The sequence below is a fragment of the Astatotilapia calliptera genome, unplaced genomic scaffold (assembly GCF_900246225.1).
Source record: "Astatotilapia calliptera unplaced genomic scaffold, fAstCal1.2 U_scaffold_33, whole genome shotgun sequence".
Classification (NCBI taxonomy): domain Eukaryota; kingdom Metazoa; phylum Chordata; class Actinopteri; order Cichliformes; family Cichlidae; genus Astatotilapia; species Astatotilapia calliptera.
Window position 1 is genome coordinate 73,345 of NW_020535771.1, and position 15,193 is coordinate 88,537.

The window sequence follows — 15,193 nt, forward strand, 5'->3', positions numbered from 1 at the left end:
ACATAAGAATAAGAATTATGAGTGCTACGTAGAAAGATATATACATGAGTGCAGGTGGTGATCAGTGCCAAACATGGAATGATGCAGTGAACACAGCGTAGGGTCATGTGTTAGTGGTGGGAACAGTCATACGGTTATTGTTCATGAGTCCGACAGCAGAGGGGAAGAAACTGTTCTTATGGCGAGAGGTTCTGGTGCGAATGGACTGGAGCCTCCTGCCTGAGGGGAGCAGGTCAAACAGACTGTGTCCAGGGTGAGAAGGGTCAGCTGAGATCCGAGCTGCACGCCCCAGTGTCCTGGAGGTGTACAGGTCCTGCAGAGATGGGAGTCTGCAGCCAATCACCTTCTCAGCAGAGCGCACAACACGCTGCAGTCTCTGTTTGTCCCTGATAGTGGCTCCAGCGTACCACACGGTGATGGAGGAGGTGAGGATGGACTCGATGATTGCAGTGTAGAACTGCATCATCGTCCGTGTTGGCAGGTTGAATTTCTTCAGCTGCCTCAGGAAGTACATCCTCTGCTGGGCTTTCTTGATGACGGAGGTGATGGTGGGCTCCCACTTCAGGTCCTGGGTGATGGTGGTACCCAGGAAGCGGAATGAGTCCACAGAGGTGATGGGGGTGGTGGCGTAGGTTCCTGGGGAGTCCAGATGCTGCAGGAGGCTGAACTCGGCTCTGTGACACTTTTTGTAGTGAACTGATGAAAGCTGCGTCTCAGATGTTAGTCCAACACATTGGACACGACCTCTGCAGCTTTCAGCTGATGTGCACATGAATGATTTGTGTTTCCTCTGCAGGTAGAAAGTGTGTGTGAGCTGAATTGAGCAGCATGGATCAGTGTGAGGACAGAGAGGAGGGAGTCCCTCCCTCTAAAAGCACTCTGTGTGGGGAACATGAGAGCCAGACCAAAGCTCAGAGGTGAGATGACCATCTCTAACTGTCCATGACTCTTCTCCATGTCACAGCTCAGCACTCACATCACTGCTGCATCATTATTCACAGGAACCAGCCTGGACCTCCACCCAGCTCTGTGTCCTTACAGAGTGACCGGTCTAAAGTCCAGTCCATTCATTTTAAATCCCAGCCTGTGTCTGCTGCAGAGAGGTGAGCTGTTAGCAACATGAACTCTTTGATGTCAGTTTATCTGATTTAAATGAACTGTTTGATGTTTCCTGGTCTCTAAACTGCATCTCAAAGGAAGTCACTGAACCTTTATTCCTTATTTCTATCAAACATGTCCAACATTTAAACTCCTGCTGCTCACAGTGGGACCATCAATAGTCCTGCACAGTGTAAATGACCCCTGGGTGGCGCTCTGTTCTTACACTGTGAAACACTACTTTGGAGTTTCCTTCTGCTCATTCTCAAAACACATTTTTCTTCTCTGACAGGATCCATGGGAGACCTGCTGGACCTGAACCTGGACCCAGCTGTGTGTCCTTAAGGAGTGACCGGTCTAAAGGTGGTCTCATTGATTTTAAAGTCCAGCCTGTGTCTGCTGCAGAGAGGTAGCACAGATAGATAGCACTGGCTAACAAACAGCCATTATAATTCATCACACACTGAGAATAACAGACAAATCAACAATACATCTCTTCTTCTAATTAATGGCTAATTAATACTGAACACAGTGTAAAAGATTCAGTAAGCCACATCAGTGTCTACTGTCTATCTACTGTTTGCTATCATAGCCAAGTGGCTAACAAAGGTAAACAGCAGGTTTCCCTACTAATGAATGTTATCCTGTTATAACTGCCATCATCCCAAGTCACATCTGCTTACATTTATCTTTCACTTGCTCCTCCTCTTCTTTTCTCTTTTTTCTAAACTGAGAGCCTGATGACCTTTGACCTTTTCTTGTCCATCTTCCATTGGTTTTAATTTTGCACTCCAGTATGAACACCCATCCCCCAACCTGAGAATCACCACAACATAACCTAACAGACCGACACCTTAGTGCAAAGATGTGGTTTGTTTAGGATTTCTCTTCTTTCTGGGACTCCAGGTGCACCGAGGGCCGTCGCGCTCACTTTTCACGTATATGTGTGTGATAGAGTATAGAAAACACATCGGGGCAAATTACTAGTCTGTATCATGATATCTTCAGTTTCTGTGTTTGTTGATTTGTTTTTATTTTGTTTTATCGTGCGAGTTGTGAGCAGCGGTCCATGTCGCTCGTATCAAAAACCGCCACTGTACACAGGGGATGCAAGGAAACTGAGCCATGATTAACACTAAATCAAAGAATATTAATTAACCCACAAAACACATGAGCACTGGGTCAGAGATCCAGGACCATAACAATTACTTTCTGTTTAACACATTTTTGGGGCGTTCTTATTTTACATCACTACAAGCCGCCAAACAGCTAAGCCTCAATAGAAACGCATGAAAAGCAGCCTCTTCTTCTCACCAGCAGATGTCACATTAGATGAGATGACATATGCCAAACTCGTGGGTTTAAAGTGGGACAGTGAATGACTGCAGGTGTCCATAAGTTGCAGTTGTGGTACTTTAGCATCTAGCTAGCCTACTGAAGAGGAGAATAAAGGGAAAAACATTTTTAAAGTGCCAGGTCATTTCAAATCCAGCAACATCCTGCAAAAAAACTGAGGCAGACTAACTGTGCTTTGATTCAAGCTGAGTACAATCAGAATTAAAAAGCTTGTATTTCCATCTACTGATATTTAATTATTATATTAATATAAGGTTCAGTGAGCTTTGGACGCAAGCAGGTGGTAGAAACGAGTTCGTTTTACTTTCTTACTTTGAGTATATTTCAGAACCTGTACTTTTTACTTTTAGTTTAGTAAAGGAACTGAATTAGTACTTCAACTTTTACTGGACTCACAGCTGGACCAACGAGGCCCTGAGTGAGGCCGCTGTACATGATGTGAAACAGATGTTTCTGCCACAAAGAGAAATGTGCTGTGAATATTTGGTTTGTAAGGACGTTTCTTTATCTGATCGCTCTGCTGTCGCTTTGATTTTAAAAGAGAAAAACATTTTTTCCATTAGTCCTGGATGTTTGTTCTGTAGCCTCGGATCGAAAGTTAAACTTACACATTCAACACGTTGCGTGAAAACGACATGAAATTCTGAATTTTACGGATCCGAAATGACCATGTAACCTAGAAACAGCATGTTTTTATGGAAAATTTCTCCTCAGAAACTGGACTGTGAAAAGAAAATGACACAAAGCGATGATGAGCTGGTCCTCATGTTCCTGGACGAGAAAAGAAAGAAAGAGATTCTGGTTCTCAGAGCAGCAGCAGGGACAATGTCAGGGTTACATCCAGGAGTTAAAGCTCTGGCTCATGTTTCAGGCTGCGTGTGCTGTTATAAACCAAGATTTAAAAATGTGTGCAGTTGTAACAGCTGTATGGTATTATTCCACTCGTCGCAAATGTCAGTGAGTCAGAGCCTGAAGGAGCTCTAAGTTCATCCTTGTTTCCTCAGACTGTTTGAATTCAGTGTGTCAGAGAAACAGAAACATGGAGGTGTGTTCATGGAAGCGTCTGATCCCTGATGTCAGAGAAACTTTACATAATTAAGCAGAGCTGATTCGGAGCTGAGATCTGCATCAACATGAACGTTACATGTTAAACTAGGACAGTCACAGATATCATGTGTGAACTTCATGTGATCCTAAATGGTATGAGTGACCATAAAAGAGCTTTAATTCAAACTGAGGTCGCAGTTTACAGAGAGCTGACTGTAGCAGACTCATTGCTGTTCCTAATGTTCTGTCAGTTTCTTGCTTTTTGTGTTTTGTTGTTGGAAGGTCTTAAATGTCAGAGCCAGCAGGTGAGATCAGGTTTCTGTGACCTCTGATATGGATCATATGACCTGGTTTCTAGGTTACATGACAGGTCAGAGGTCAGCGACTGTAACTCAGTTACTCCTGTTAATGTGAACTCACTGAGTGTTTGTGGTTTCCCTCTCAGACTGGCTGAAGTCCACAAGAAGATGATGATGGAGGAAGAGGAGGACAGAGCAGAGTCTGCAGGGTCCAGCTGTCCGTCTGTGAGGAGTGACCGGTCCAAACCTCTAAATCCAAACTTCAGTGGTGAACCTGGAGCAACGAGGTCAGAGAGCTGAACTCACTGAGTAACAGAAATAATTCTGCACTGACATTATAATCAGTGTTGACTCTGGTTGATTGTCTGACTGTGTTTGTGAGCTGAGAGGAAATGAAAATGAGTTTGTAACAAAAATCAGTTTTGTCCAGTTTTCCTGTAAAAAGCTGAACTCTAATCTAAGAGGATGTTACTGACAGGAAACAGCTGCATTATCTGCAGTCTGTGTGATCACAGCTGCTTCAATCATGTTTGTGTCTGCAGAGGTCAGAGGTCACAGTCTGCAGGGTCCAGCTGTCCGTCTGTGAGGAGTGACCGGTCCAAACGTCGAAATCCACACTTCAGTGGTGAACCTGGAGCAACGAGGTCAGAGAGCTGTGATGACTCCTTTACATGTTTGTGTTTCCTGGATAAATATGACCTGAAACATCCTCAGATTGTTACAAAGATTCATTAAAAAGAAAACAATGAAAGAGAAAAGATCCAAATGTTCGACTTGGTCATTTGCTGTTTGAGGACAGTGATGCTCATATCTGTGGGGAAAGTGTGACCTGAGTGGGTTCATGTTTGTCTTTAAAGAACAGAGCTGCTCTGATTCTCTTTGTGTCTGATCTGTTAAACAGTCTGAGAGGTCACACAGAGACCCAGCAGCTAAAGCCTGGATCATACTGGCTGCTGTTACTCCATCAGGACAACACTGAACCACAGTGCTGTTCATGCTGGCTCAGCTCCAGACTGCCTGTCATAGGGTTGTCAAGATGGCACCTGTGGGTGTGGCTGCTGTCAGCTGTTACCTGTTCTGTTCATGGTCACTTTGTTTTACTCTTCTGGTTTATGACTTCCAGTCGCTCCTAAATATCTGAGCCACTGTTGAGGAGCAGTCCTGACTGAACCCAGGATGTGAGGAATTATCAAATATCCCACCTGTGCTAGAGATCGTAGCGGTGTTCCTCTGCCTTCCCTCCAGAAAGAAATTCCACAGAAGATGAAGAAAATGGGTGTTTTGTTCATTTCCTGGTGATCCCAGGAGTCGTTCACCTGGATCGCGCCTGTGGCCTGTTGTGAACTTCACACAAAGTTCGTGGTAACAAAATCAAACTGACGTGGATCTCGTTTGACAAACACACCCTCACGAGACAAAATAAAAACAGACTGCTCAAAGCAAAAGCAGAGCCCTCACAGCTGGCAGCACAAAAACACAGTGACAACGTGTATATTAGATACCCTTACACCAAAAGCATAAATATAAACAATGGAATCTCCAAGAACATCACAAAAATGACATTGTGGGGGTGTTACAGTGAAAAATAGCAGCCAAATTTTCATCTGAAAATGTTGAAATGTTGAATTTTAGTAAAACAGTGCTCCCTAGTTTGATACTGTCGTTACGGACAAAGCGGATGTTTAAAGCCTTTGGACGCACAATCACATATGTTTGTTACTCACATCTGATTCTCCAAGCTCGCAATTATAGCTTGATTTAAATCCTCATCATCTGAAGAATCGCCAGAAAACTAAGCAATCAATTACTTTTGAAAATAAGTAATCAGTAAAGTAATGGGATTACTGTTTTGGGGAATTAATCAGTAATTAGTTACTGATTACTTTTTTCACGTAATTTGACCAACACTGTCTGATTCACTCTTCAACAGAGAAAGACAAAAAACACATATCAAAGTAATTATAGCTTATGTTAAAAAGATTAAAATAAGAAATATCCATATTGATTGCTCCCAAACACTTGTTTTAAATAAATATATTCTATTTTTCTAGAAGCCCAATAGTTGACATGTTTTTTTCCAAATCATGATTACTTTTCATTCTTTTAGGAACTTACCAAAAGTGTCCTTGATGGCCTTACACAGAGGGCTTTTGTTTTAAAACCTTCAGGATCAGCATCCCATTCAGCTCCTGACCATCTTGGAGCTTTGGAGACACCAGCTTATTGCCACAAGCCATTAGAAACTCAAGGCTACAAAAAATAAATAGGGACAACAGCAATTGCTAATTAGTTAAATATTTTAAATATTATTTAAGTATTTTATTATATACTGTTCTGTTTGTTTGTGTGTATGCTTATGACATTTAAATTCTACTGGTATAGTCCATATGTTTTTATAATGATGAATAATATTTTAAACTTCTTTACTTTGGTATATTATCTTTAAGTACAAGTCATTACATGAATACACACAGTAACAATAAACAATAGTATTTTACCTGATATCCTCTGGAATGCGTTCACCAAAGCTTTCCTTGATGTGTTTCACGACAGTTTGGTTGTCCCAGGTCTTCTGGAATTCAAAAGCACTGAGGATGTGCCCATGTTTGTGTAACCATAATTTTGAACCTTGTTTGCACACTACTCCCCATGATGGAATTGGAAGTAGTATAACATCTTTGTTGAAATGCTCATGCTGCTGGGCCATAGCTCTGAAATATAAATATAACTATTAGGTACCATAAACAACAGCAAGTGATAACTAATAATACTGAGATGCAGACAGCAGAACACTATCCAAACCCCAACACAGAATTCTTTCATAGACAAAATTGTTTCAGTTAGGCAAACATAAGGGTTAATTTTATATACTGTATTGTATTGTATTCTATACAGGGAGTGCAGAATTATTAGGCAAGTTGTATTTTTGAGGAATAATTTTATTATTGAACAACAACCATGTTCTCAATGAACCCAAAAAACTCATTAATATCAAAGCTGAATGTTTTTGGAAGTAGTTTTTAGTTTGTTTTTAGTTTGAGCTATTTTAGGGGGATATCTGTGTGTGCAGGTGACTATTACTGTGCAGAATTATTAGGCAACTTAACAAAAAACAAATATATACCCATTTCAATTATTTATTTTTACCAGTGACACCAATATAACATCTCCACATTCACAAATATACATTTCTGACATTCAAAAACAAAACAAAAACAAATGAGCGACCAATATAGCCACCTTTCTTTGCAAGGACACTCAAAAGCCTGCCATCCATGGATTCTGTCAGTGTTTTGATCTGTTCACCATCAACATTGCGTGCAGCAGCAACCACAGCCTCCCAGACACTGTTCAGAGAGGTGTACTGTTTTCCCTCCTTGTAAATCTCACATTTGATGATGGACCACAGGTTCTCAATGGGGTTCAGATCAGGTGAACAAGGTGGCCATGTCATTAGTTTTTCTTCTTTTATACCCTTTCTTGCAGCCACGCTGTGGAGTACTTGGATGCGTGTGATGGAGCATTGTCCTGCATGAAAATCATGTTTTTCTTGAAGGATGCAGACTTCTTCCTGTACCACTGCTTGAAGAAGGTGTCTTCCAGAAACTGGCAGTAGGACTGGGAGTTGAGCTTGACTCCATCCTCAACCCGAAAAGGCCCCACAAGCTCATCTTTGATGATACCAGCCCAAACCAGTACTCCACCTCCACCTTGCTGGCGTCTGAGTGCCCTTCACCAATCCAGCCACGGGCCCATCCATCTGGCCCATCAAGACTCACTCTCATGTCATCAGTCCATAAAACCTTAGAAAAACCAGTCTTGAGATATTTCTTGGCCCAGTCTTGACGTTTCAGCTTGTGTGTCTTGTTCAGTGGTGGTCGTCTTTCAGCCTTTCTTACCTTGGCCATGTCTCTGAGTATTGCACACCTTGTGCTTTTGGGCACTCCAGTGATGTTGCAGCTCTGAAATATGGCCAAACTGGTGGCAAGTGGCATCTTGGCAGCTGCACGCTTGACTTTTCTCAGTTCATGGGCAGTTATTTTGCACCTTGGTTTTCCACACGCTTCTTGCGACCCTGTTGACTATTTTGAATGAAACGCTTGATTGTTCGATGATCACGCTTCAGAAGCTTTGCAATTTTGAGACTGCTGCATCCCTCTGCAAGATATCTCACTATTTTTGACTTTTCTGAGCCTGTCAAGTCCTTCTTTTGACCCATTTTGCCAAAGGAAAGGACGCTGCCTAATAATTATGCACACCTGATATAGGGTGTTGATGTCATTAGACCACACCCCTTCTCATTACAGAGATGCACATCACCTAATATGCTTAATTGGTAGTAGGCTTTCGAGCCTATACAGCTTGGAGTAAGACAACATGCATGAAGAGGATGATGTGGACAAAATACTCATTTGCCTAATAATTCTGCACTCCCTGTATAATTATAGTATCTGCCTTGGTAGGGTGATAATGAGTTTAATGAATTAAATTAATTAAATTAAATTAAAACCTGTAAGACCTGTAAAGATGCTGTTACAGTAATCAAGCCTGCTAAAGATGAATGCATGCACTAGTTTTTCCAGGTATTGTTGAGACATCAGGGAAGTTGTTTATGGGGTCACTCTCACACACACACACACACATACACACACACACACACACACACACACACACACACACACACACATTCCAATGTAAGGAACAAGCACCCACTGAAGTATAAATAAAGACTGGGGCAGTCTCTCATTTGCGAATCTTGGAGTCTCACTCTTGGTGTGTGGGCTCAGGAGGCTGCCCTTGCTAGCAAGAAAATCTGTGTTTCTCCTCTCTGATTCTCTGCTGAAGAAGTGTTTTAGAATATATCTCTGATAGTAAGCTGATTTTGTTAATGTCTTAATGTGTTTTTCTAAGTTTAGGTCTGCATCCATCACTACACCCACATTTCTCGCCTGGTTTGTGGTTTTTAGATGTATAGATTGAAGTTCTCTGGTGACCTGTAATCGTTTTTCTTTGGCACCAAAGACTATTACTTCAGTTTTGTTTTTGTTTAGCTGGAGAAAATTGTTGCACAACCAGTCATTAATTTCCTCAATGCATTTACCAAGAGCCTGTACAGGGCCTCGGTCTCCTGGTGACATTGTGATATATATTTGTGTGTCATCTGCATAGCTGTGATAGTTTATTTTGTTGTTCTTTATAATCTGTGCCAGTGGGAGCATGGAGCAATTTAAGAAGTAATTGAACTGCTTTTTCAATGATCTTATTTAAAAATGGGAGATTTGAGATCGGCCTGTAGTTGGTCATTTGTGTCTTGTCAAGATCGTCCTTTTTCAGTATAGGTTTTATTACAGCAATTTTTTAGTGGTTCTGGAAACACACCTGATATTAAAGAAAAGTTGACGATCTGTAACAGGTCTGACTCCAAAGTCTTTGAGACCTTTTTGAAAAAACTTGTTGGCAGGACATCGAAACAGCAAGAGGAGTTCAGTTGACCTAAGATGTCCTCCAGGTCTTTTCTGTTAATAGGGTGAAACTGTTTCATGGTGTTTAAACAGTTTTTCGGTGGACACAGTAGATATCCTGAATCTCAGTTTTCAGTTTTATTTGTCATATGCAAGTTAGCACAGGGTCAACATTGCAATGAAATGTGTTTGATGAGCAGCAGTCACTCAGCAGCATGATACAGTAGGAGAAAATATAATAAAATTAAATAATAAAAAAAATAGAAAAATAGTAAGGAGCAAAATATTGGAGAGACATGGTAAAAGATAAATATAAATATATGTACTCTAGTGATTAAATAAGAAAATCTTGAGAAGAAATATGACGGTAGGGCAGATGGGATATTGCTGTCACAGCTGGCGGGGAGAGCCGTGTGGTGTGGAGGAAAAGGAGGACCCAAAATGCAGACAGCCGACTGATGATATGAGTGAGGGTTTATTTACAGGTGACAGTGGCAGGACAGACAACGAATCATGAGACAAACTAACGGAAACCTAAGCTGGGAAAACTAAAGAGCAACTAGAAATCCTCAGGACACGGGGTGAAAGGCAGAGAGACGTAGACTGACGGAGGATACCAAAAACGCAGAGATACACGGATGAATGCAGATGAACGCAGACTTACACGGAGTAACACAGACGAACCGGCAACAGGCAGGAGAACACACAGGGCTTAAATACACACACCAGTAATGAGGGGATGAGGGACAGGAGGGCAACACAGCTGGGAGAAATCAGAGCTGACGGGACAAGGGAAATGTAAACTGAACACAATCACATCAGATACAGACCTTCACAATAAAACAGGAAACTCAGACACGGGGAACCAAACAAGACACAGATCTAAACAGACAGCTTCACAAACAGACGGGTTGACATCATAGACAGACAGAGACACAGATGCAGACTCAAAGGCAGACCGAATATAACACATAGAACTCAAACCATCATCATCACCTAGAAAATGATAACAAACTAAAAGCGCTGGGTCACCGACCCATGACCATGACAGTACCCCCCCCCCCCCCCCCCTCAAGGGCTGGGTCCAGACAGCCCAGCAGAAACACAAAAACGGACCAAAACAAAACAGAAAACAATCACACCAGGGCGGGCGGAGGGGGCCCAGGACGGAGGGACAGAGTCCAAAAAGGCCCAGATGGCCAAGTTCAGGGGGCCGACAGCGCAGGAGGCCAAAACAGTGCAGTTCCGGAGACCGACCGTGCGGACGGCAACGGCGAGGAAGCAGTTACGGAGGCCGACCGTGCGGACGGCAACGGCGAGGAAGCAGTTCCGGGGGCCGATCGTGTGGACGGCAACAGCGGCGGGAATGCAAGCCTGGAGGCCGGCCACGCGGAAGGCAGTGGCGGCAACAGAAGTCCGGAGGGCGGCCACAGTGGTGATGATGCTCAACAAGCGGCCTGGCAGATGACCAACGATGTGGAGGTGGTAGTAGGGGACCCGAAGGCTGCGTGGCCCCTGCAGCACCAGGCGAAGCGGAGGTTGGACCAGACGAGGCAGAGGCTGAAGCCGAAGCTGGGCCAGGCGACGCTGAAGCAAATGCGGAGGCTGGGCCAAACGAAGCTGGTGAAGCTGAAGAGGAGGCCACTGCAGACAAGGATGAAGACACGGAGGCTGGACCAGACGAGGATGAAGACACGGAGGCTGGACCAGACGAGGATGAAGACACGAAGGCTGGACCAGGCAACGTTGATGATGCTGATGAGGATGCTGAAGCTGGACCAGGCGAGGATGCTGAAGCTGGCCCAGGCGAGGATGAAGCGGATGCGGAGGCTGTTGCGGGCGAGGATGATGAGGCTGCTGCGGGCAAGGATGATGAGACTGCAGCGGGCGAGGATGATGAGACTGCAGCGGGCGAGGATGATGAGTCTTGGGGCTGGACGGGCTCCTCGGGCCCTCCAGCTGACGAGGCAGGAAGCTGGCTAGGTTCTCCTGAACCTCCAGCTGACGAGTCTTGAGGCTGGACGGGCTCCTCGGGCCCTCCAGCTGACGAGGCAGGAAGCTGGCTAGGTTCTCCTGAACCTCCAGCTGACGAGTCTTGAGGCTGGACGGGCTCCTCGGGCCCTCCAGCTGACGAGACAGGAAGGTGGGCGGGCTCCTCGGGCCCTCCAGCTGACGAGGCAGGAAGCTGGACGGGCTCCTCGGGCCCTCCAGCTGACGAGGCAGGAAGATGGACGGGCTCCTCGGGCCCCCCAGCGAAGACAGTCTCAGAGCCAGCAGGTGCGGGGACCTCTGGCAGAGACAGAACAGAACCAGCAGGCACACGGGCCTCTGGCAGGCACAGGACAGGACCAGCAGGCACACGGGCCTCTGGCAGGGACAGAACAGGACCAGCAGGCACACGGGCCTCTGGCAGGCACAGAACAGAACCAGCAGGCTCACGGGCCTCTGGCAGGGACAGAACAGGACCAGCAGGCGCACGGGCCTCTGGCAGGGACAGAACAGAACCAGCAGGCGCACGGGCCTCTGGCAGGGACAGAACAGGATCAGCAGGCACACGGGCCTCTGGCAGGGACAGAACAGAACCAGCAGGCACAGTGGCCTCTGGCAAACACATAGCAGGCTGCAGCTGCCCAGAGCATTGACTCTGCTCAGGCAGTGACAGCCGGGTGCAGTCCTCAGCTGGCTTCTTAACCTCCAGGGATCCAGAGTCGGCTGGGGGCTGAAACCCAGCCTCTGGGGAGGCCCTGGAGGGCGTCACAGTCTCTGAACTGGCCAGCTGTTGAGGGCTGATTACAATATTGTGTGGTTTGTCTCTCCGTTTGGAATGAACAGATGAAAAACAGTCCTTTTCGGGTTGGATTGACTCAACTTGTTGTAAAGGAGGAGTTGGTGAAGATGATGGCTTAGCTGATAACAAGGCTGATGAGTCTTCTACCAACTGAGCTATTGACTGGGCTATGGATTGTAACATAGTTTCCAATAAGTCTGGCTGTGGTAATGACTGAGCTATGGGTCGTGAGGCTGAATGTGATGGAGGTGGTGACTGAATGGCTAACTGAGCTAGTGGCTGCTGGGCAGCTAACCGAGCTTCAGGCTGGGCAGCCACGGTCTAGGGAAACACATTCTCATTAATGGTTGCAGGCGAGCCAGGGAAAACGCCGTTACCCTCACTGGCAGCACAGAAAACGGCCCCAGAATAAAAAGTCACGAAGTCCAGAGAAACAGAAAGGGTGTCTTTTCCACTCACCACAGCCGGCACCTCAGAAGTCTCAGGACCCGGCTGTGGCGATGGGCATCGGTGGCGGGAACGTCGCTTCCGTCTCGGGGATAGCGCCGACCGGCCGGGTAATTCCACATCCGGCGGGCCGGGCCGCAGATTCCCCGGCGGGCAGTGCAAAACATTCACCGCCGGGCTTGGTCGGGAAGCGATAGCGGCTGGAGGGTGGAGGTGAAGTTCGTTAAGTATGAAATTCTGTGCGAGCGGATGAAGAGAGTCCAGTAGCCAGGAGTGAGCAGAGATTAATTGTTGTAGCCTGGCTTCTACAGCGCGGTGAAATTCCTCTCCCTTATGTTCGAGCCACAGGTTAACCAACCTGGAAACAGAGTCAATTAGTTCCTCCCGAAGCTCCTCGGGAGGTGCGGATGCCGCTGGGTCCATGTCTGGCTGGTTCGTACTGTCACGGCTGGCGGGGAGAGCCGTGTGGTGTGGAGGAAAAGGAGGACCCAAAATGCATGCGGTGAGAGGCAGAGAGACACAGACGAGGGACAGGACACCGTGGACCACAGACTGTCACAGAGTAATACAGACGAACCGGCAACAGGCAGGAGAACACACAGGGCTTAAATACACACACCAGTAAACAGGGGATGAGGGACAGGAGGGCAACACAGCTGGGAGAAATCAGAGCTGACGGGACAAGGGAAATCAGAATCAGAATCAGAATCAGAATACTTTATTGATCCCTGGGGGAAATTATTTTTTGTTACAGTGCTCCATTTTAAACCAACATTAAGACAAGACAGACAATACACTAACTAAGAATAGTACAATATATACATATATATACACATACATACATACATACATAAGTCACTCATAAATAAATAGTTGGAAAAGAAACATGTGTAGCTGTAGCAGCAAACAGTGTGTTAAGTGGATGCGTTGTACAGGGAGATGGCCACAGGCAGGAATGATTTCCTGTGTCGTTCAGTGGTGCTTTTCGGTAATCTCAGTCTCTCACTGAACGAGCTCCTGTGACTGACCAGCATGTCATGGAGTGGGTGGGAGGTGTTATCCAACATTGTCTTTATCTTGGACAGCATCCGCCTCTCCGACACCACCTTGAGGGAGTCCAGCTCCATCCCCACAACATTGCTGGCCTTACGGATTAGTTTATTAAGTCTGTTGGCATCTGCGACCCTCAGCCTGCTCCCCCAGCATGCAACAGCATAGAGGATCGCACTGGCCACAACAGACTCATAGAAAATCCTCAGCATTTTCTGGCAGATGTTGAAGGACCTCAGTCGCCTCAAGAAATAGAGATGACTCTGGCCCTTCCTGTAAAGTGCTGTGGTGTTTTTAGCCCAGTCCAGTTTATTGTCAATGTGTACTCCAAGGTATTTATAGTCCTCCACAATGTCAACACTGACCCCCTGGATTGAAACAGGGGTCAAGTGTTTCCTGGTCTTCCTGAAGTCCACGATCAGTTCCTTGGTCTTTGCCACGTTGAGCTGCAGATGATTCTGCTCACACCACGTGACAAAGGAGTCGACCACAGCCCGGTACTCTGTCTCATCATCCCTGCTGATGCATCCAACCACCGCAGAGTCATCAGAAAACTTCTGAAGATGGCAGGTCTCTGTGCAGTGGCTGAAGTCTGTGGTGTAGAGGGTGAAGAGGAAGGGGGAGAGGACAGTCCCCTGTGGTGCCCCTGTGTTGCTGATCACCTTGTCAGACACACACTGTGGGAGACGTACATATTGTGGTCTTCCTGTCAGGTAATCAACAATCCAGGACACCAGAGAAGCATCCACCTGCATCGCTGCTAACTTATCACCCAGGAGGGTCAGCCTGATGGTGTTGAAAGCACTGGAAAAGTCAAAAAACATGACCCTCACAGTGCTCGCCGGCTGGTCCAGATGGGTGTAGACACGATTGAGCAGGTAGATGATGGCGTCCTCAGTTCCGAGACGAGGCTGATAAGCGAACTGAAGGGGATCCAGGTGTGGTCTTACAATGGGTCGCAGCTGGTCCAGGATGAGCCTTTCCAGGGTCTTCATGATGTGGGAGGTCAGTGCCACGGGCCTGTAATCCTGGGGGCCACTGGGACGTGGCGTCTTTGGTACAGGGACGAGGCATGATGTCTTCCACATCACCGGGACCCTCTGCAGACTCAGACTCAGCATAAACAGTTTATGAAAGACTCCACACAGCTGGGGGGCACAGGTCTTGAGGACAAGGGGACTCACTCCGTCTGGTCCAGCAGACTTGCCTGAGTGAAGTCTCCTCATTTGCATCTCAACCTGGTATTGAGTGAAGGTGATGGGTGGGGGGAGGGGTGTCAGGAATCTCACAGGAGGCAACATGTGAAGAGAGAGGCTGGCACAGTGGTGTGGCTCTGGATTCCAGGCTGACTGCAGGTGAGGTTGTGGGGGTGGGAGCAGACACTGTGGTGTCGAATCTATTGAAAAACAGATTCAACTCGTTGGCTCTATTCTCACCTCCCTCAGCTCCCCTGCTGTTGGTTGGCCTGAATCCAGTGATGGTCTTCATGCCCCTCCACACCTCTCTCATGCTGTTCTGCTGGAGTTTCCACTCCAGCTTCCTCCTGTAATTGTCCTTAGCCTCTCTGATCTTGTCCTTTAGTAACACCTGGATCTTCCTCACCTCCTCTTTGTTGCCCCCTCTGAAAGCCCTCTTCTTGTTGTTGA

The 15,193-nt window shown here is 46.3% G+C and overlaps 1 pseudogene; it reads left to right on the forward strand.

Annotated features, from left to right (window-relative positions):
• Nucleotides 1-908: 908 nt before the first annotated feature.
• LOC113018028 (NACHT, LRR and PYD domains-containing protein 12-like) overlaps nucleotides 909-15,193 on the forward strand; it is a 99,097-nt pseudogene continuing 84,812 nt past the window's right edge.